This window comes from Tachyglossus aculeatus, chromosome 1 (genome assembly GCF_015852505.1).
Source record: "Tachyglossus aculeatus isolate mTacAcu1 chromosome 1, mTacAcu1.pri, whole genome shotgun sequence".
NCBI lineage: Eukaryota > Metazoa > Chordata > Mammalia > Monotremata > Tachyglossidae > Tachyglossus > Tachyglossus aculeatus.
In genome coordinates, this window is record NC_052066.1 from 97033749 (window position 1) to 97055339 (window position 21591).

At 45.6% G+C, this 21591-nt stretch overlaps 1 protein-coding gene across 2 annotated transcripts in view; it reads left to right on the forward strand.

The window, feature by feature from the left end:
* PLS1 (plastin 1) overlaps nucleotides 1–21591 on the forward strand; it is a 142681-nt gene that overhangs the window by 6216 nt on the left and 114874 nt on the right. The window lies entirely within an intron of this gene.

Here is a 21591-nt window from a genome sequence, read left to right on the forward strand (position 1 = left end):
ATAGTAATCACTTAATGAATACCATCGCTGTTATTATTATTATTATTATTATTATTAGATGGACCGTGTCCAACTTGAAAAGTTTGTGTCTACCCCAGAGATTAGACAGTACCTGACACATAGTAAGCAGTTAATGAATACCATCATTATTTATTATTATTGTTATTATTATTGTATTCATTCAATTGCATTTATTGAGCGTTTACTGTGTGCAGAGCACTGTACTAAGCGCTTGGGAAGTACAAGTCGGCAACATATAGAGACGCTCCCTACCCAACAACGGGTGTATGGACTGTGTCCAACCTGATAAGCTTGTTTCTACCCCAGCGCTTAGTACAGTGCCTGGCACTGAGTAAGTGCTTAACAAATACCATTAAAAAAAAATGGAATAGACTTCTTCTGTTTCCCCATTACCCAAACTCCTGTTGGTCTTCCTTGTCTAGTTTATGAGATGGAGAAATGCAGACAGAGAAGGGGAAGAGTTTGGAAAATTTCCCTGCACTATAAGCTCATTGTGGGCAGGGAACGTGCCCACCAACTCTTGTTATATTGTACTCTACCAAGCTCTTAGTACAATGCTCTGCAAACAGTAAGCGCTCAATAAATACAATGGATTGATTGACTGAAAGGCAGAGCAGAGATAAATGTGGCCATTTGTATGGGACTGATTCCGGTTTTTTTTTCATGGTTTTTGATAAGCACTTACTATCTGCCAGGCACTGTACTAAGCACTGGGGTATCATCAATCGTATTTATTGAGCACTTACTATGTGCAGAGCACTGTAAGCTGGGGTAGATACAAGGTTGAACACAGTCTATGTCCCACGTGGGGCTCACAATCTTAACCCTCATTCTACAACTGAGGTAGCCGAGGCCCAGAGAAGTGAAGGGACTTGTCCAAGTTTACCCAGCAGACAAGTGGCGGAGTCAGGATTGGAACCCAGGTCCTTCTGACTCTTAGGTCCGGGCTCTACCCACTAGGCCACACTGCTTCTCAATTAGGGGCCTCCATCCTCTGTGTAGCCACTGCGGCAGTGCCTTCTTGCAGTAACCCTGCGGACTCAAACCCCCTTTAGCCTGTAAGCTCGTTGTGGGCAGGGAATGAGTCTGTTTATTGTTCTATTGTACTCACCCAAGCGCTTAGCGTACACACAATCAGTGCTCAATAAATACGATTGAATGAAGCAGAGAGAGCATCACCGACCAAAATTTGCTGGGGGAAAATAAGCCATGCGGCAGCTAGGATAAGCAGAGCACTGTACTAAGTGCTTGGCAAAGTACAATATAACAAGAGTTGGTGGGCACGTTCCCTGCCCACAGTGAGCTTATAGTGCAGGGAAATTTTCCAAACTCTTCCCCTTCCCTGCCTGCATTTCTCCATCTCATAAACTAGACAAGGAAGACCAACAGGAGTTTGGGTAATGGGGAAACAGGAGAAGTCTATTCCATTTTTTTTTAATGGTATTTCTTAAGCACTTACTCTGTGCCAGGCACTGTACTAAGCGCTGGGGTAGAAGCAAGCTTATCAGGTTGGACACCGTCCATACACCCGTTGTTGGGTAGGGACCGTCTCTATAGCTATATCTCAATCTAGGGGATTGAGACCTCCAGCGGGTGAGCTGAAGTAGGAAAGAGGGAGGGACAAAGGAAGGAGGTAGGTATATTGAGGAAGAGCGAGTTGAGCAAGAGGAAAAGGAAGAAAGACAAGAAAGGGCCAATATGGAACTTACCCAATTTCTACCATTCACCCCGAACAGGACTACAGGTGCCTGCAACCAGTCAGTCAGTGGGCCAGTCGATCATATTTATTGAGCACTTCCTGTGTGCAAAGCACTATATTAAGCACTCGGGACAGTACAATAGAACAATAAGTAGACACATTCCCTGCCCATGGCGAGCTTACAGTCTAGAGGGGGAGGCAGACATTAATATAAATACATAAAATGACAGATCTGTACGTAAGTGCTGTGGAGCTGGGGGCGGGGGGGATGAATAAGGAGAAGAGGAAAGGAGGGCTTAGTCAGGGAAGGCCTCTTGGAGGAGGTGCGTAAGCTGGCACTAACCAGAACGCTCCTCACAGTGTCGGGCACAGCTGGAAACTTTCCTGGAGGAGCCAGGACAAGTTTGGGGCTTGAAGCAGCAACAGCAGAGCAGCCTCTCCACCTCCTCGCCTCCTTCCTGCTGCTGTCACCCCCCCAAAACGTACAGTTTCCCTTGGCCCTCCTGGCTAAAAATATGATCAAATAAGAAGTATAATTATAGTACTTTTAAAGCGCTTACTATGTGTCAAGCACTGTTCTTATCGCTAGGGTAGATACAAGTTAATTAAATTGGGCCGAGTCCCTGTCCCACATGGGACTCACAGACTTCATCTCCATTTTGCAGGTGAGACAACTGAGGCATAGAGAAGTCAAGCGACTTGCCTAAGGTCACACAGGAGACAGGTGGAGGATCCGGGATTAGAACCCAGGTCCTTCTGACACGCAGGCCCATGCCCTAGCCATTAGGCCACGCTACTTCCCAACAACAGCCTTTAAGGTGTCAGGAAGGAATAAGCCCCCAAACAACCTGGCCATCCTGTCTCATGTACAACACTTGGTCCACGTCTTGCCTGTGGCCTGGAATGCCCTCCCTCCTCAAATCCTACAGACAACTACTCTTCCTCCCTTCAAAGCCTTATTGAGGGCACATCTCCTCCAAGAGGCCTTCCCTGACTAAGCCCTCCTTTCCTCTTCTCCCACTCCCTTCTGCATCATCCTGACTTGCTCCCTTTATTCATTCCCCCCTCCCAGCTCCACAGCACTTATGTACATATCTGTAATTTATTTATATTAATGTCTGTCTCCCCCTGTAGACTCTAAGCTCGTTGTGGGCAGGGAATGTGTCTGTTTATTGTTATATTGTACTCTCCCAAGTGCTTAGTACAGTGCTCTGGACACCGTAAGCGCTCAATAAATATGATGGACTTTATTTATTTCACTTGTACATATCTATTCTATTTATTTTATTTTGTTAGTATGTTTGGTTTTGTTCTCTTTCTCCCCCTTTTAGACTGTGAGCCCACTGTTGGGTAGGGACTGTCTCTATATGTTGCCAACTTGTACTTCCCAAGCGCTTAGTACAGTGCTCTGCACACAGTAAGCGCTCAATAAATATGATTGATTGATTGATTGATTGATTGATGGACTGACTGACCTGGTCCCATCATTACCAATATGGCAGCAACATGGCCAAGTGGAAAGAGCATGGTCCTGGGGGTCAGAGGACCTGGATTCTAATCCTGGCTCTGCCACCTGTCTGCTGTGTGACCTTGGGTAAGACACTTAACTTCTCCACGCCTCAGTTACCTCATCTGCTAAATGGGGATTAAACGCTACTTCCTCCTACTTTGACTGTGAACCACGAATGGGGCAGGGACTTTGTCCAACCTGATTACCTTGTATCTACTCCAGCATTTAGAACAGTGCTTGGTACTTAGTAATCGCTTAACAAGTACAATAATAATAGCAATTCCGGCTTCTGATAACAGTTAAATGGCTATAAATGCCCCCCGCCCCCATACGAGGGCTATGCTTTGAGTGTAGTCTCTGTCACCTTTAATCGTGTTTCTCCATCTGTCATGGCTCCAGGGTGCTAAGATCTGTATTAGACTTAGCTAAGTAAATCTCTCTCCTGCGTCACGGGTTATGTGTGGAGAGCTCATAGTCAGGGGCAAATTATTTCAATATTGTTTTTGATTCCTGGTAGAAGGAAAAAGGAAAGTTTTTTGTTAGTTTTTTCCCCTCCCAAATTCAGTCATTCATTCAATTGTATTTATTGAGCGCTCACTGTGTGCAGCACTGGACTAAGCGCTTGGGAAGTACAAGTCGGCAACATACAGAGACAGTCCCTACCTAACAACAGGCTCACAGTCTAGAAGGGGGAGACAGACATCAAGACAAAAGGTAGATAGGTGTGTCAAAACCATCAGAATAAATAGAATTATAGCTATAAGCACATCATTAATAAAATAGAGTAGTAAATATGTAAAAGTAAAATAAAAACAGTAATAAATATGTACAAATATATACAAGTGCTGTGGGGAGGGGAGGGAGATGTGTTACTCCCCTCCTCAACAATCTCCAGTGGCTACCAGTCAACCTACGCATCAGGCGAAAAACTCCTCCCTCTCGGCTTCAAGGCTGTCCATCACCTCGCCCATCTCCTACCTCACCTCCCTTCTCTCCTTCTGCAGCCCAGCCCACACCCTCCGCTCCTCTGCCGCTAATCTCCTCACCGGGCCTCGTTCTCGCCTGTCCCGCCATCGACCCCCGGCCCACTTCCTTCCCCTGGCCTGGAATGCCCTCCCTCCGCACATCTGCCAAGCTAGCTCTCTTCCTCCCTTCAAAGCCCTATTGAGAGCTCACCTCCTCCAGGAGGCCTTCCCAGACTGAGCCTCCTCTTTCCTCTCCCCCTCCCCATCCCCTGTGCCCTACTTCCTTCCCCTCCCCACAACACCTGTATATACGTTTGTACAGATTTATTACTGTATTTATTTTACTTGTACATATTTACTATTCTATTTATTTTGTTAATGATGTGCATCTAGCTTTACTTCTATTTATTCTGATGACTTGACACCTGTCCACATGTTTTGTTTTGTTGTCTGTCTCCCCCTTCTAGACTGTGAGCCCGCTTTTGGGTAGGGACCGTCTCTGTATGTTGCCAACTTGTACTTCCCAAGCGCTTAGTACAGTGCTCTGCACACAGTAAGTGCTCAATAAATATGATTGAATGAATGAATGAATGAATGAGTGAATGAGGTAGGACGGGGTGGTGATGGGGAGGAGGAGAGGAAAAAGGGGGCTCAGTGTGGGAAGGCCTCCTGGAGGAGGTGAGCTCTCAGTAGGGCTTCAAAGGGAGGAAGAGAGGAAGCTTGGTGGATGTGTGGAGGGAGGGCATTCCAGGCCAAGGGAAGGACGTGGGCCGTGGGTCGATTTATTACCGAGAACAAGGCCCAGTGAGGAGGTTAGCAGTGGCAGAGGAGCGGAAAGTGCTGGCTGGGCTGAAGAAGGAGAGAAGGGAGGTGAGGTAGGAGGGGGCAAGGTGATGGAGAGCTTTGAAACCAATAGTGAGGAGTTTTTGCTTGATAAATGATGCTGCTTGGGTTTAGGAATACAATTGAGATCCCAGGGGACAGAGTCTGTGATCTTGGTCAAAGGAAGCAGCATGGCCTAGTGGATAAAGCACAGGCCTGAGAGTTAGAAAGGCATGGATTCTAATCCCAGCTCCGCCACTTGTCTGCTGTGTAACCTTGGGAAAGTTGCTTCACTTCTCTGTGCCTCAGGTACCTCATCTGTAAAATGGGGGATTGAGACTGTGAGCCCCATATGAGACAGGGACTATGTCCAACTGAATTTGCTCATATCCACCCCAACACTTAGTACAGAGCCTGGTACATAGTAAGCACTTAACTAATACTATAATTATAATTGTTGTGATTATTATTATGAATAGGTTTGTTCAAAGGAGCCCGATCTTTGAAGCATATTGCCAGAGCCTGAAAGGGGACAGGAAATATCTTCCCACTTGAGTCGGCAGGTGCTTTGTTTCAGTAACAGTGAGGGAGTCAGTGAAAATGAAGTCATTGTTTCAGTCCTAAGGACAGCAGAAGTGATCAAACAGCCCAACCATTTGATTAGCAGGCAGGCAGCGTGCCAGGAAAAGCCTTATTCCTGACCCAAAGAGGATTTCTTCTAGATTGAGCGGAGAGGAGCTTGATCTGAGAAACAAAAGGGGCAGTTGAGACAATCTAAATAAACGGATCCTGTGGATTCGGAGACAAAGACAAACTGAACAGAAGGGAGGTGGGCTCCCAGGAAGGAGTAAAGTGGCGTGAGAAACAGCACGGCTTAGTGGATAAAGCATGGGCCCAGTAGTCAGAAGGATAATAAATGCCATCATTATTATTATTATTATTATATGGGTTTCGATTCCTGCTCCGCCACTTGTCTGCTGTGTGACCTTGAGCAAGTCACTTCACTTTTCTGTACCTCAGTTACCTCATCCGTAAAATGGGGATTAAGACCGTGACCTACGTCTGGGACAGGGACTATCGTCCAACCTGATTAACTTGTGCCAGAACAGTGCCTGGCACATAGTAAGTACTTAACAAGTACCAGGAAGAAAACTCAAAAAAACAAAAAAGAGAAGCAGAAGCAGCGTGGCTCAGTGGAAAGAGCAAGGGCTTTGGAGTCAGAGGTCATGGGTTCAAATTCCGGCTCCACCAACTGTCAGCTTTGTGACTTTGGACAAGTTGCTTAACTTCTCTGTGCCTCAGTTACCTCATCTGTAAAATGGGGATGAAGACTGTGAGCCCCCCATGGGACAACCTGATCACCTTGTAACCTCCCCAGTGCTTAGAACAGTGCTTTGCATGTAGTAAGCGCTTAATAAATGCCATAATTAAAGAACAGTTAGTTGCCAGTCTGCCAGTAATTAATCAACCAATCAGTGGTATTTATTGAACACTCACTGTGTGCAGAGCACTGTACTAAGCGCTTGGTAGAGTACAGTACAACAGAGTTGGTACCTGTATTTCCTGCCCACAATGAGCTTGAAGTCTAAAGGTTAACTCGATTATCCTCAATTAGATGCCCAGCCATTTACCTCGGAAGGGTGTTTGTGTGTGTGTGTGTGTGTGTGTGTGTGTGTGTGTGTGTGTGTGCGTGCGTGCGTGCGTGCACGTGTGTGTGCGTGTGTGTGTGCACATGTGTGTGTGCGCGCGTGCGTGTGTGTGTGTGTGTGTGTGTGTGTGTGTAAAACTGATGAACCTAAACATACTGAGGCTTGTAAATACATATCTAAATGAGAGTTATTTATGGTAACTTGTTTTCTATTCAGTGTATAATAAAGTCATAAAACAATATCAGGGTAATGTACAATTGAAGCAAAGTCTAAGAATATGCCTCTTGAGCTGCCCTTTAAAGGAATCACACAATATGTTAGGCTGAGTCTTCCTCCTCCTCTCTGACCCATCTCTATCCACACCTTTCCCAAATACATGAGAGTGGAGTGTGTCTTTGTGATGATAATGGCACAGTCTCCCCTTCTAAGCTCATCCTCTAGACTGTAAACTCATTACGGCCAGGGAACGTGTCTGCTAATTTCTCTGGTACTCTCCCAAGCGCTTAGAACAGTGCTCTGCACATAGTGAGTGCTCAGTAAGTTCCATTGGTTGATTAAAAGGAGAAGCTGTCTCCATCTGGGTCACTACTGAGGGCTCTCATTTGCTCAGAGTTTGTTCCCTGGCGATGATTGACTAGAAGGACTGGACCGTAAGCTCCTTGTGAGCAGGGAACATGTCTACCAATTCGGCCCCGTTGTAGTCTCCCAAACTCTTACTCTGCACACAGTAAGTGCTCAATAAATACCACTGACTTATTGGACCCCAGGAGGGCCAGAACCTGGAGCAGGGGCAGAGCCAGAGGCAGAGGAAGAGTGGTAGAAAGAGTCGGGGAGGGAGCCGGGAGGGAGGATGATCCAGGACCTCAGGATATGGAGCCATCGGAACAGAGAGGGAGAGAAGAACTGGGAAGAGAGCCCAGTTCAATCAATCAATTCATTCATTCATTCATTCAATCGTATTTATTGAGCGCTTACTGTGTGCAGAGCACTGTACTAAGCACTTGGGAAGTACAAGTTTGTATTTCTTGAGTGTTTACTGTGTGCCAAGCATGTACCAAGTGCTTGGGAGAGAACAATATAACAATATAGCGGACACATTCCCTTCCCACAGTGAGCTTACAGTCTAGCGAGCCAGAGACTCACTAGGGGAGCAGGAGAAGCAGAGCAGTCCAGTGGACGGAGCATGGGCCTAGATGCCTGAAGAACCTGGGTTCTAATCCCTGCTCTGCCACTTGTCTGCTGTGTGACTCTGGGCGAGGCACTGAACTTCTCTGTGCTTCAGTTACCTCATCTGTAAAATGGGGATTAAGACTGTGAACGCTGTGTGAGGGATGGACTGAGTCAACCCTGATTAGCTCGTGTTGTCCCCAGCGCTTAGTACAATGCCTGACACATAGTAAATACTTAACAAATGCTTAGAGAAGCAGCATAACCTAGTGGCAAGAGCAAGGACTTGGGAGTCAGAGGCTGTGGGTTCTGATCTCGGCTCTGCCACTTGTCTGCTGAGTGACCTCGGGCAATTCACTTCACTTCTCTCCATCCCCCTCTCCATTCCCTCCCATCTTACCTCCTTCTCTTCCCCACAGCATGTGTATATATGTATATATGTTTGTACATATTTATTACTCTATTTATTTATTTATTTTACTTGTTCATATCTATTCTATTTATTTTATTTTGCTAGTATGTTTGGTTTTGTTCCCTGTCTCCCCCTTTTAGACTGTGAGCCCACTGTTGGGTAGGGACTGTCTCTGTATGTTGCCAACTTGTACTTCCCAACCGCTTAGTATAGTGCTGTGCACACAGTAAGCACTCAATAAATACGATTGATTGATTGATTGATTCTCTGTACCTCAGTTACCTCATCTGTAAAATGAGGATTAAGACTGTGAGCCCCCCACGGGACAACCTAATCACCTTGTATGTACCCCAGCGTTTAGAACAGTGCCTGGCACAGAGTAAGTGCTTAACAAATACCATAATAATGGTAGTAATAATAATAATAAACACCAATAAGTACATAAGAATCAACGGTAACAAGGCGAGGGGGTAGGGACACCCTGACAGATAGAATAATAATTCTATAATTCTATTTATTCTGATGGTATTGACTCCTGTCTATTTGTTTTGTTTTGTTGTCTGTCTCCCCCTTCTAGACTGTGAGCCCGTTGTTGGGTAAGGACCATCTCTATATGTTGCCGATTTTTACTTCCCAAGCGCTTAGTACAGTGCTGTGCACACAGTAAGCGCTCAAAAAATACGATTGAATGAATGAATGAATGAATGAGGATTTCTCCTGGTGGGGCCCATTGCATCATCAGAGTCCTGGCTATTGTACTCTTCCAAGTGCTTAGTACAGTGCTCTGCACACAGTTAGCGCTCATCATCTTGTAACCTCCCCAGCACTTAGAAAAGTGCTTTGCACGTAATAATTGCTTAATGTATGACATCATTATTATTGTTATTAAATACGATTGGTAAATGAGGCCAGAAAAAAAGTCTTGTAAAGTTTTTAAGGGCAAGTGTTACCAGGCTACAGAGGTGCCAGCCACGGGGCTTGTCGAATGAACACCTCACTGATGCTTCCTGTGACTGTTGGTTATACAAGCGACAGAGCTGTTCTTGTTTTCCTTGCCCTCATTCTCATTCTCCTTTGGAAGCAGCATGGCCTAGTGGAAAGAGCCCAGGCCCGGGAGTTAGAGGACCTGGGAAATAATCTTAGCTCCACCACCTGTCTGCTGTGTGACTCTGGCCAAGTCACTTCACTTCTCTGCATCTCAGTTTCCTCAACTGCACAATGGGGGTGAAATACCTGTTCTAACTCCTACTTAAGTTTTCAGCCCCATTTGGGTCAGGGACTGTCAAATCCTTCCTGATTGATTTGTTTCTGCCCCAGTGCTTAGAACAGCGCTTGACACACAGTAAGCGTTTAACAAATGCTGTTATTGTTATTACTATCGTTCCTCAGAGCTAAAGGAGCAGGCTCCCTTGATTAGCCAAATACCTGCAGTTTGCTGGAGAGGAAGTAAAAATCCTGCTCTCTCTGGCTTCTAGTAGTCAGGGAATACGCTTTTCCTTTCAGATGAACCATGGAGTTAAATGATCCAGAACAGAGCTCTGAGAAGAAACAAGAACCAAATCGTTTCCTCGTTTATTCCAGCGACTTTGAACCCGGCTAGAGGAAAATTGTCTTAATGAACGGAATGAGGAGCTGAAGGTCAAAACCCACCATCCTCTTCCCAATTCTCCCCTTGCCTGACCTGGTTGGATTGTTTAATCAATCCCTGGGAGGCAAGAAGTCCCATGAAAATGAGATATGCCCTTCAGCAACTCAAAAGTGAGAATTGTCGATAGTGTTGAAGGGTTTTTTTGTGGTATTTGTTAAGCTCTTACTATGTGCCAGGCCTTGTACTAAGCATGGAGGAGATACAAGCTAATCAGGTTGGACACAGTCCCAGTCCCACATGGGGCTTACAGACTTAATCCCCATTTTACAGTTGAGGGAACTGAGGCACAGAGAAGGGAAGTGACTTGTCCAAGGTCACACAACAGATGAGTGTATATGTGTATATATGTTTGTACATATTTATTACTCTATTTATTTATTTATTTTACTTGTACATATCTATTCTATTTATTTTATTTTGTTAATATGTTTGGTTTTGCTCTCTATCTCCCCCTTCTAGACTGTGAGCCCACTGTTGGGTAGGGACTGTCTCTATATGTTGCCAACTTGTACTTCCCAAGCGCTTAGTACAGTGCTCTGCACACAGTAAGCACTCAATAAATACGATTAATTGATTGATTGATTGATTGAGTGGCGGACCCTGGATTAGAACCCAGGTCCTTCTGGCTCCCAGGCCCGTATTCTTGCCAGAAGGTCATGCTGCTCAGTGCCTCTATTTCCCCATCTTTGAAATGGGTCTAAAAACGATGTAGCCAAGCTTATAGATATGCTGGGAGGATTCTTATTATACAGTGTCCTGAACCTTTCTGAAGCAAGAGGTTCTTGTGGTGGAGGGTTTCCCCCCAGAAGCCTGGATTAGCACTCTGTCCCTGGATGTGGAGACTGCCCTTGGCCTGGGATTCCCAGAGCCAGACATTCCCAATCCGGAATTCAATCAATCAAACAATGGTATTTATTGAGTGCTTTCTGTGTGCAGAGCACTGTACTAAACATCAGGAGAGTACAGTACAACAGTTAGTGGACGCGTTCCCAGCCCATCACCGCGAGCTCGAAGTATAGAGGGGAAGAGACACATTAATAGAAATTAATAAATTATGGATATGGACATAAGTGCTGTGGGGCGGAAGGAGGGGGGAATAAAGGGAGCAAGTCAGGGAGACGCAGAAGGGATGAGAACAGAGAAAATGAGGGCTTAGTCCGGGAAGGCTGTGAAGGTGGGGAGAGCGATAATCTGTCGGAACTGATGTAGGACTCCCCCTCATTTGCAGTGAGAAAATGAAGAAGAGAGATTTTCTTTCAAACCCCCCTGTGTTTTACGGATTGCTGCTCCATATAGAACAAAAAATATGATAGTGATCTCTTCTGGGTTAGTCCATTTTGTATTCCCCTTTAAACCATAAGTTCCTTGAAGGCAGGGACTGAGACTTTCCACACACTGCGCTTTAAAATCTGACCTAGTGCCCAGGGCACTGCAGAATCAATGGCTTATCATGGAATCCAGCCCAGAGGCTATCAGGATCTCCAAATTTTTTTTTAAAGGGTATTTGTTGAGCACATACTGTGTGCCAGGCACCGTGCTAAACCCATCCATTTCAGCATCAAACAGAAACTCTTCACCAGTGGCTTTAAAGCACTGAATCACCTTGCTCGCTCCTCTCTCACCTTGCTACTCTCCTGCTACAACCCAGCCTGCACATTGTGCTTTTCTAATGCCAACCGTCTCACTGTACCTCGATTCATTCATTCATTCATTCAATCGTATTTATTGAGCGCTTACTGTGTGCAAAGCGCTGGACTAAGCGCTTGGGAAGTACAAGTTGGCAACATATAGAGATGGTCCCTACCCAACAGTGGGCTCGCAGTCTAGAAGGGGGAGACAGAGAACAAAACAAAACATATTAACAAAATAAAATAAATAGAATATGTACGAGTAAAATAAATAAATAGAGTATTAAATATGTAAAAACATATATGCATATCTTGTCTCTCTCACCACCAACTCCTTGCCCCTATCCTGCCTCTGGTCTCTCCCCATCTTCAAAGCCCTACTGAAGGCACATCTCCTCCAAGAAACCTTCCCTGACTAAACCTCCCTTTCTTCTTCCCCCACTCCCTTCTGCGTCTCCCTGACCTGCTCCCTCTATCCCCCCTCCCAGCCCCAAAGCAATCAATCAATCAATCAATCGTATTTATTGAGCGCTTACTATGTGCAGAGCACTGTACTAAGCGCTTGGGAAGTACAAAGCACTTACGTATATATCTGTAATTTATTTATATTAATGTCCATCTCCTCCTCTAGGCTGTAAGCTCGTTGTTGGCAGGGAATGTGTCTGTTTATTGTTATATTCTACTCTCTCAAGCGCTTAGTGCAGTGCTCTGTACACAGTAGGCCCTCAGTAAATACGATGGAATGAATGAATGAATGAAAGTAGATGTGAGCTACTCAGGCTGGATAGAGTCCATGTCCTATATAAGACTCACAGTCTTTGTCCCCATTTTAATCAATCAATCAATCATATTTATTGAGCGTTTACTGTGTGCAGAACACTGTACTAAGAGCTTGGGAAGTACAAGTTGGCAACATATAGAGATAGTCCCTACCCAACAGTGGGCTCACAGTCTAAAAGGGGGAGACAGAGAACAAAACCAGACATACTAACAAAATAAAATAAATAGAATAGATATGTACAAGTAAAATAAATAAATAGAGTAATAAATATGTACAAGCATATATACATATATACAGGGTCTGTGGGGAAGGGAACGAGGTAAGATGGGGGGGATGGAGAGGGGGACAGATGAGGGAACTGAGGCACAGAGAAGTGAAGTGACTTCCTCAGGGCCACACTACAGACCATGGCAGAGTCAGTATAATAATAATGATGATGGCATTTATTAAGCGCTTACTATGTGCAAAGCACTGTTCTAAGTGCTGGGGCGGTTACAAGGTGATCAGGTTGTCCGACGGGGCGCTCACAGTCTTAATCCCCATTTTCCAGATGAGGTCACTGAGGCCCAGAAAAGTGAAGTGACTTGCCCAAAGTCACACAGCTGACAGTTGGTGGAGCTGGGACTAGAGAGCAATGTGGCTCAGTGGAAAGAGTACGGACTTTGGAGTCAGAGGTCATGGGTTCAAATCCTGGCTCTGCCAATTGTCAACTGTGTGACTTTGGGCAAGTCACTTCACTTCTCTGGGCCTCAGTTCCCTCATCTGTAAAATGGGGATTAAGACTGTGAGCCCCCCGTGGGACAACCTGATCACCTTGTAACCTCCCCAGTGCTTTGCACATAGTAAGTGCTTAGTAAATGCCATTATTATTATTATTATTATTATTATTATTATTATTAACTCAGTCCTTCTGATTCCCAAGCTCATGCCCTATCCACTAGGCCACACTGCTTCTCAGTCTGTGGATTTCTCAGAATTTGCATCAGTTTATGAGACAAACAGTTACCAATACTGGTCATAGTTTTCTAAGGGAGCCGTTCTCTGATTAATTTCCCCTTCCCCATAGGCTGTAAACTCCTTGTGGGCAGGGATCACACAATAATAATAATAATAATATTAATAGTAATAATAATGGTATTTGTTAAGCACTTACTATATGCCAAGCACTGTTCTAAGCACTGGGATAGATACAAGGTAATGAGGTTGTCCCATGTGGGGCTCGCAGTCTTAATTCCCATTTTTCAGATGAGGTAACTGAGGCACAGAGAGGTTAAGTGACTTGCCCAAAGACACACAGCTGACAAGGGGCGGAGCTTAGATTAGAACCCATGACCTCCGACTCCCAAACTGGTGCTCTTTTCACTAAGCCATGCTGCTACCAACTCTGTTGTATTGGACTTTCCCAAGTGTCACACAGTACATGCCATTGCCTGATCGATAAATGAGGAGGGGGAGAGCTGTTTGGGCGCCTTAAAGCCGACAGTAGGGAATTTCTGTTTGATGTGGAAATGGGTGCACAACCACTGGAGGTTTTTTGAGGAGTGGTGAGATATGTGCAGAGTGATACAGCTAAGTCCTATTCAACAATATAACTGGAATTGTTCAATTTTGCCTTCCAGGGGATTTGTATCACTTCAGGTTAGTTGTGACCAAACATATTTGTTCTAGGAAAACTGGGTAGAGTAGATTGTGGGATCATTCATTAAATTGTATTTATTGAGCCCTCGCTGTGTGCATTGTACTAAGCCCTTGAGAAGCAGCGTGGCTCAGTGGAAAAAGCACGGGCTTTGGAGTCAGAGGTCATGGGTTCGAATTCTGGCTCCACCACATGTCTGCTGAGTGACCTTGGGCAAGTCACTTAACTTCTCGGAGCCTCACTTATCTCTTCTGTAAAATGGGGATTAAGACTGTGAGCCCCACATGGGACAACTTGATCCCACTGTATTCCCCCCCAGCGCTTAGAACAGTGCTTTGCACATAGTAAGAGCTTAACAAATGCCATCATCATCATGAGTTCTAATCCCGGCTCCGCCACTTGTCATCTGTGTGACTTTGGGCAAGTCACTTAATTTCTCTGTGCCTCAGTTACCTCATCTGTAGAATGGGGATTAAGACTGTGAGCACCACGTGGGACAACCTGATGACCTTGTCTCTACCCCCTTGCTTAGAACCGAGCTTCACACATAGTAAGCGCTTAACAAATACCATCATTATCATTATTATTATTATTACAATATAACAATAAACGGAAGCAGCGTGGCTTAGTGGAAAGAGCACAGACTTGGGAGTCAGACATTGTGGGTTCTAATCCCGGCTCTGCTGCTTGTCAGCTGTGTGGCTTTGGACAAATCAGTCAACTTCTCTGGGCCTCAGTTACCTCATCGGTAAAATGGGGATTAGGACTGTGAGCCTCACGCGGAACAACCTGATTACCTTGTGTCTACCCCAGCGCTTAGAACAGTGCTTGGCACACAGTAAGCACTTCACAGATGCCATCATTATTATTATTGACCACAATTAGCTTACAGTCTAGATCCCTAAACTTGCAGCCCAGTCATATTCTTGGCCCTGATGCCAAGGGGATGAGGATTCCATAGGTCTCTGGGGACAGGTTGGCAGACCTCTTCACTTCTTGGGGCTGGAGGTGCCCTCATCTTCCTAACTGCCACCCTTCCCGAGCCTCAGGGACTTCCGGGAGCTATTTTCCATGATGGCATGGAATTTTATATCATTGTGTTTCCTAGCGGCGACAAGATCTCTGTTGCTTCTGCAATTACCACACCATCATCATCAGTGGTATTTATTGAGCACTCTCCCGTGGGCAGAGCACAGTACTAAGAGAAGCACTTCAATTTTATTTATTTATATTTTTGTCTGTTTACTTGTATTGATGTCTGTCTCCCACCTCTAGACTGTGAGCTTGCTGTGGGCAGGGATGGTCTCGTCTTTATTGCTGTATTGTACTTTCCCAAGCGCTTAGTACAGTGCTCTGCACACAGTAAGCGCTCAATAAATATGATTGATTGAGTACTCAGAGAAGCAGCGTGGCTCAGTGGGAAGAGCCCGGGCTTTGGAGTCAGAGGTCATGGGTTCAAATCCCAGCTCCGCCACTTGTCAGCTGTGTGCCTTTGGGCAAGTCACTTCACTTCTCTGGGCCTCAGCTACCTCATCTGTAAAATGGGGATTAAGACAGTTAGCCCCCCGTGGGACAACATGATCACCTTGTCACCTCCCCAGTGCTTAGAACATGCTTTGCACATAGTAAGCACTTAGTAAATGCCATTATTATTATTATTATTATTACTAAGACCTTGGGAGAGTACAACACAACAGATTAGGTCACTTAATTTCTTTTAGACTGTGAGCCCACTGTTGGGTAGGGACTGTCTCTATATGTTGCCAATTTGTGCTTCCCAAGCGCTTAGTACAGTGCTCTGCACAAAGTAAGCGCTCAGTAAATACGATTGATGATGATGATTAGGTAGACCCGTTCCCTACCCACAATGAGCTTACGGACTAGAGGGGATCATTTTATGGCCAGAACAGAAATTGAGAAACAACAGAAAGTCTCTATCTCCAGTCCACTAAGCAGGAATAGGCAACTGTCTATATTCTTGGCTATGGCAAAAAAGTTCAATCAATCAGTGGTATTTACTGAGTACCCACAGTGTGCAGAGCACAGTACTAAGCTCTTGGGAAAGTACAGTACAGCAATAAAGACGAGACCGTCCCTGCCCACAGCAAGCTCACAGTCTAGAGGTGGGAGACAGACATCAATACAAGTAAACAGACAAAAATATAAATAAATAAAATCACCCATCTATAGGGAGAAGAGGGAAGGGGAAAGGGAGCGAATCAGGGTGATGCAGAAGGGAGTGGGAAATGAGGAAAAGTGGGGCTTAGCTCGGGAAGGCCTCTTGGAGGGGATGTGCCTTCAGTAAGGCTTTGAAGGGGGAGAGTATGGGTACAGCTACAGGGGCATAGATGCCGTAGAAAGGAGAGGGGGTCGGGGAAAATAATAATGGTGGTGTTTGTTAAACACTAACTATGTGCCAAGCGCTTTTCTAAGCACTGGGGTGGATATGAGGTAATCAGGTAGTCTCACATGGGGCTCACAGTCTTAATCCCCATTTTACATATGCGGTAACTGAGGCACAGAGAAGTGAAGTGACTTGTCCAAGGTCACACAGCAGACACGCGGAGGAGCCAGGATTAGAACCCACAGCCTCTGACTCCCAAGCCCATGCTGTTGCCGCTAGGCCACGCCGTTTAATCCAGGAAGGCCTCTTGGAGGAGATGCGACCTGCTCAGTGTGAACTGGTTTCTTTGCAAGGTGATTTATTATTAAAGATTAGTTGGAAGTTTCTCTAGCATCCTCTTTCACGTCTCCTGCAGAGCTTAGGTTACAGCAGTTGGTCACTTAAGCTAAGGCAGCGAGGAGACAGCTATTAAAGAGCACACAAAGAACACACAATCGGGGGTGGAATGGCGGGTTCTCTAGGGGAGGCGGGGAGTGGAACAGAGACGTCGAAACTTCTGTTCAAATCCTGTAAAAACAGGATGATCTATGAAGTCCTACCCTTCTCATCCCACCCCATTTTTTTACACATGAAGTTGTCAGAATGTTTTAGAGTGAGTTGTGTTATATTCCAGTGGGGGAATGTGTCTATTTATTGTTGTATCGTACTCTCCCAAGCTCTTAGTACAGTGCTTTACTGTCAGCTGTGGGACTTTGGGCAAGTCACTTAATTTCTCTGTGCCTCAGTTACCTCATCTGTAAAATGGGGATTAAAATTGTGTGAGCCCCCCATGGGGCAACCTGATCACCTTGCAACCTCCCCAGCGCTTAGAACAGTGCTTTGCACATAGTAAGCGCTTAATAAATGCCATCAAAATAAAAAATAAAAAATAAATAAATATGATTGAATGAGTGAGTGAATGAATGAATTCCAGTGGGCTGTTCTAGATTGAAGGTTCACTGTGAGTTCAACGCTCCCCCCCCGCATTCAGGACCTCCTCCTCGGTGAGTCTCCCCGCCACCCCCCAATCCCTCCATTGAGGAACTGGACACACTTTTCCAGAAGATTGGACATGTTCAAGGTGAAATCATCATAATAAGGTATTTGTTAAGTGCCTACTGTATATCAAGCACTGCCCTAAGAGCTAAGGTAAATACAAGATAATCAGATTGGACACAGTCCCTGTCTCACATGGGGCTCACAGTCGAAGGGGGAAGGAGAACAGGGAAGCAGTGTGGCTTAGTGGAAAAAGCATGGGTTTGGGAGCCAGGGGACCTGGTTTCTAATCCTGGCTCCCAACTTGTCCTCTATGGGATCTTGGACAAGTCACGTAACTTTGCTGTGCCTCAGTTTCCTCAACCATAAAATGGGGATTCAATACCTGTTCTCGTCCCTACTTGACTGTGAAGCCCCGTGGGGGGCAGGGACTGTGTCCTGCCAGGTAATTTGTATCTATTCTAGACAGTAAGATAATTTGGGCAGGGAATGTGTCTGTTGCTGTATTGTACTCTCCCAAGTGCTTAGTACAGTGCTTTGGACACAGTAAACATTCAATAAATATGATTTAATGAATGAATGCTCTAGTGCTTAGAACAGTGCTTGACAAATAGTAACGCTTAACAAACTATGTTTATATGTATATATATATATGTGTATATATATATATATATATATTATTGAATCCCCATTTTGCAAAGGCAGGAACTGAGATCCAGAGAACTAAAGTAACTTACCCCAGATCACACAGCAGGCAAGTAGTGGAGCCAGGATTAGAACTCAGGTCTTCTGACTCCCAGGCACATATTCTATCCACTAATAATAATAATAATAATAATAATGGCATTTATTAATCACTTACTATGTGCAGAGCACAGATCTAAGTGCTGCGGAGGTACAAGGTGATCAGGTTGTCCCACGTGGGGCTCACAATCGTAATCCCCATTTTACAGATGAGGTAAGTGAGGCCCAGAGAAGTTAAGTGACTTGCCCAAAGTCACACAGCTGACAATTGGCGGAGCCGGGATTTGAACCCATGACCTCTGACTCCAAAGCCTGGGCTCTTTTCACTGAGCCATGCTGCTTCTCTTACCCGGCTGCTTCTCCAGAGGTAACTCCAGAGGGATATGGTGAGGGTCATCGCCCACATGGAACTGAGAATGGGGAGGGGCATAGCTCTGAACTTTACACTCACAATTTTTTGGTTTGCCTACCCCTCCCTGCCTCTCCTCTCACTGCCTTGACAAACCGGAAAACTGGGAGGAGAGACGGAATGGGATAGTGATCTAGTTTCCTTTCAATCTTGGTGTCGAAAGCCATGCAATGTCATAAACCTGAAGCAGGCTGTAAATTTGTAGTAGGAACAGCCATTTGTCATTTACCGTAACCTGGGTGACTAGAAATTCACAAACTTCCCGTACAACAGAAAAACGGTACAGTAAAATGAACTAGTTGGGCATTTCCTGTTTCTGGTCCTTGGTGAGGTTAACTCCTCACCCTCGGCTTCAAGGCTGTCCATCACCTCACCCCCTCCTACCTCACTTACCTTCTCTCCTTCTCCAGCCCAGCCCGTACCCTCCGCTCCTCCGCCACTAATCTCCTCACCGTGCCTCGTTCTCGCCTGTCCCACCATCGACCCCCAGCCCACATCATCCCCCAGCCTGGAATGCCCTCTCTCCACACATCTGCCAAACTAGCTCTCTTCCTCCCTTCAAAGCCCTACTGAGAGCTCACCTCCTCCAGGAGGCCTTCCCAGACTGAACCCCCTCCTTCCTCTCCCCCTCCTCCCCGTCTCCATCCCCCCCACCTTACCTCCTTCCCCTCACCATAGCACCTGTATATATGTATATATGTTTGCACGTATTGATTACTCTACTTTATTTGTACATATTTATTCTATTTATTTTATTTCGTTTATATGTTTTGTTGTCTGTCTCCCCCTTCTAGACTGTGAGCCCGCTGTTGGGTAGGGACCGTCTCTATATGTTGCCAACTTGTACTTCCCAAGTGCTTCGTACAGTGCTCTGCACACAATAAGTGCTCAATAAATACGATGAATGAATGAATGAACCAGGGTTAGGGTTTTCATCGAGGCTATTTTTGAAGGACCAATCTTTGCCTCTTTGGCATTCATTCGCTGCCATCAGTGGATTTCAGGCCTGTCTGTCCAAGGACCCTGCCAAAAGACCCAGCCAAATTACATCCAGCCAGAAAATGAGGCCATTTGCCATCCTCTGTCAGTGAGAAGTGATTGGACTCGGGCAAGGGCATGGTGCTAGAGAACAACAACTCTTATGAAACATTACCAAATGGCTCAGGAGGACTGAAACCAGGACCACGGCTGCTACTAAAGAGGCACCTTGCAGCGTGGCCTAGTGGAAAGAGCACAAGATTAGGGGGTCAGAGGCCCTGAGTTCTGATCCTGACTCTGCCATTTTCCGGCTCTGTGACCTTGACAAGTCACTTAACTTCTCTGGACCTCAGTCACCTCATTTGTGTCCAACCTGATTAGCCTGTTTCCACCCTAATGCTTGCTCAATAAATACGATTGATTGATCCCCCTCCTTCCTCTAAAACCCCCTCCTCTCCGTCCCTCCTTCTTCTCCCTCTCCTCTCCCTCCCCATCCCCCCGCCTTACCTCCTTCCCCTCCCTGCAGCAATTGTATATATGTATATATGTTTGTACGTATTTATTACTCTATTTATTTTATTTGTACAGATTTATTCTATTTTATTTTGTTAATATGTTTTGCTTTGTTGTCTGTCTCCCCCTTTTAGACTGTGAGCCCGCTGTTGGGTAGGGACCGTCTCTATATGTTGCCAACTTGTACTTCCCAAGCGCTTAGTACAGTGCTCTGCACACAGTAAGCGCTCAATAAATACGATTGAATGAATGAATGAATGAACACTACTGTGCATGATGCATTGTGCCTATGTTCTAGTGGATGGAGCATGGACCTGGGAATCAGAAGGACCTGGTTTCTAATCACACCCCTGCCATTTGCCTGCTTTGTAACCTTGGGCAAATCACTTCACTTCTCTAGGTCTCACGGGTAAACTGTTGATTAAGACTGTGAGTCCCATGTGGGGACAAGGATTGAATCCAACCCGATTTGCTTGTATCCACTCCAGTGCTTAATACAGTGCCTGACATATGATAAGTGCTTAGAACAGTGTTTGGAACATAGTAAGCGCTTAACAAATACCACAATTATTACTATCATTATTATTATAATGCTGGTTCTGCCACTTGTCTGCTGTATGGCCTTGGGCAAGTCACTTAACTTCTCTGGGACTCAGTTACCTCATCTGATTAATAATAATAATAATAATGATGGCATTTGCTAAGCGCTTACTATGTGCAAAGCACTGTTCTAAGTGCTGGAGGGGGCTACAAGGTGATTAGGTTGTCCCACGTGGGGCTCATAGGTTGTCCCACGTGGGGCTCACAGTCTTAATCCCCATTTTACAGATGAGGTAACTGAGGCGCAGAGAACTTAAGTGACTTGCCCAAGGTCACACAGCTGACAATTGGTGGAGCTGGGATTTGAACTCATGACCTCTGATTCCCAAGCCTGTGCTCTTTCCATTGAGCCATACTGCTTCTCTGCTTGTGTCTACCACAAAACTCAATGCAGTGCATGGCACATAGTAAGTGCTTAACAAATACATAAAAAAATAAAGGCAGAGATTCTTCAGTTTCTCGGTCATGTAGGAGTAGGAATATGAGGAGTAGACTCATGTAGGAATCTCCACGGCTGGCTTCAGTGATTCAGCCATCTCAAGGCCAGGAGAGATTGGCCCCAGGGCAGATTTGCCCCCTCTCATGCTGGATGGCATCCCAAATTAGGTTGTGTGCCCATGCAACACATTGTATAACTTCATCACGTTAGGTGCATATACATATAGTGTAATGTAATGACGTGATGGCCATCGGAGTCCACAGACCTATATAGTTTCTCCAGGGGAATTCTGTCCTGCCTCCATTACCCTAGAGCCATTGGCTTTTCTTCTCAGGCCCCCCATTAACACAGACAATGCCCACGACCTGGGTTCGGGGCTCGGGAACCCTTTCCGGCTTTGACTGCCGTTTCTGCCTCTACCCTCTCCATTGCCCCACTAGACTGCCAACCAACTCCCCCCGCTGTGGCACCTGTGCCACCCCCTCCTTTCATTATTTCACTCCTGCTGTGGCACTGCTCCCTCTGATGCTGCACCCTGAAGCAGCCACTTGCTGCCTCGCCTCTGAAGCCGGCCCTGTGATCAGTTAATCA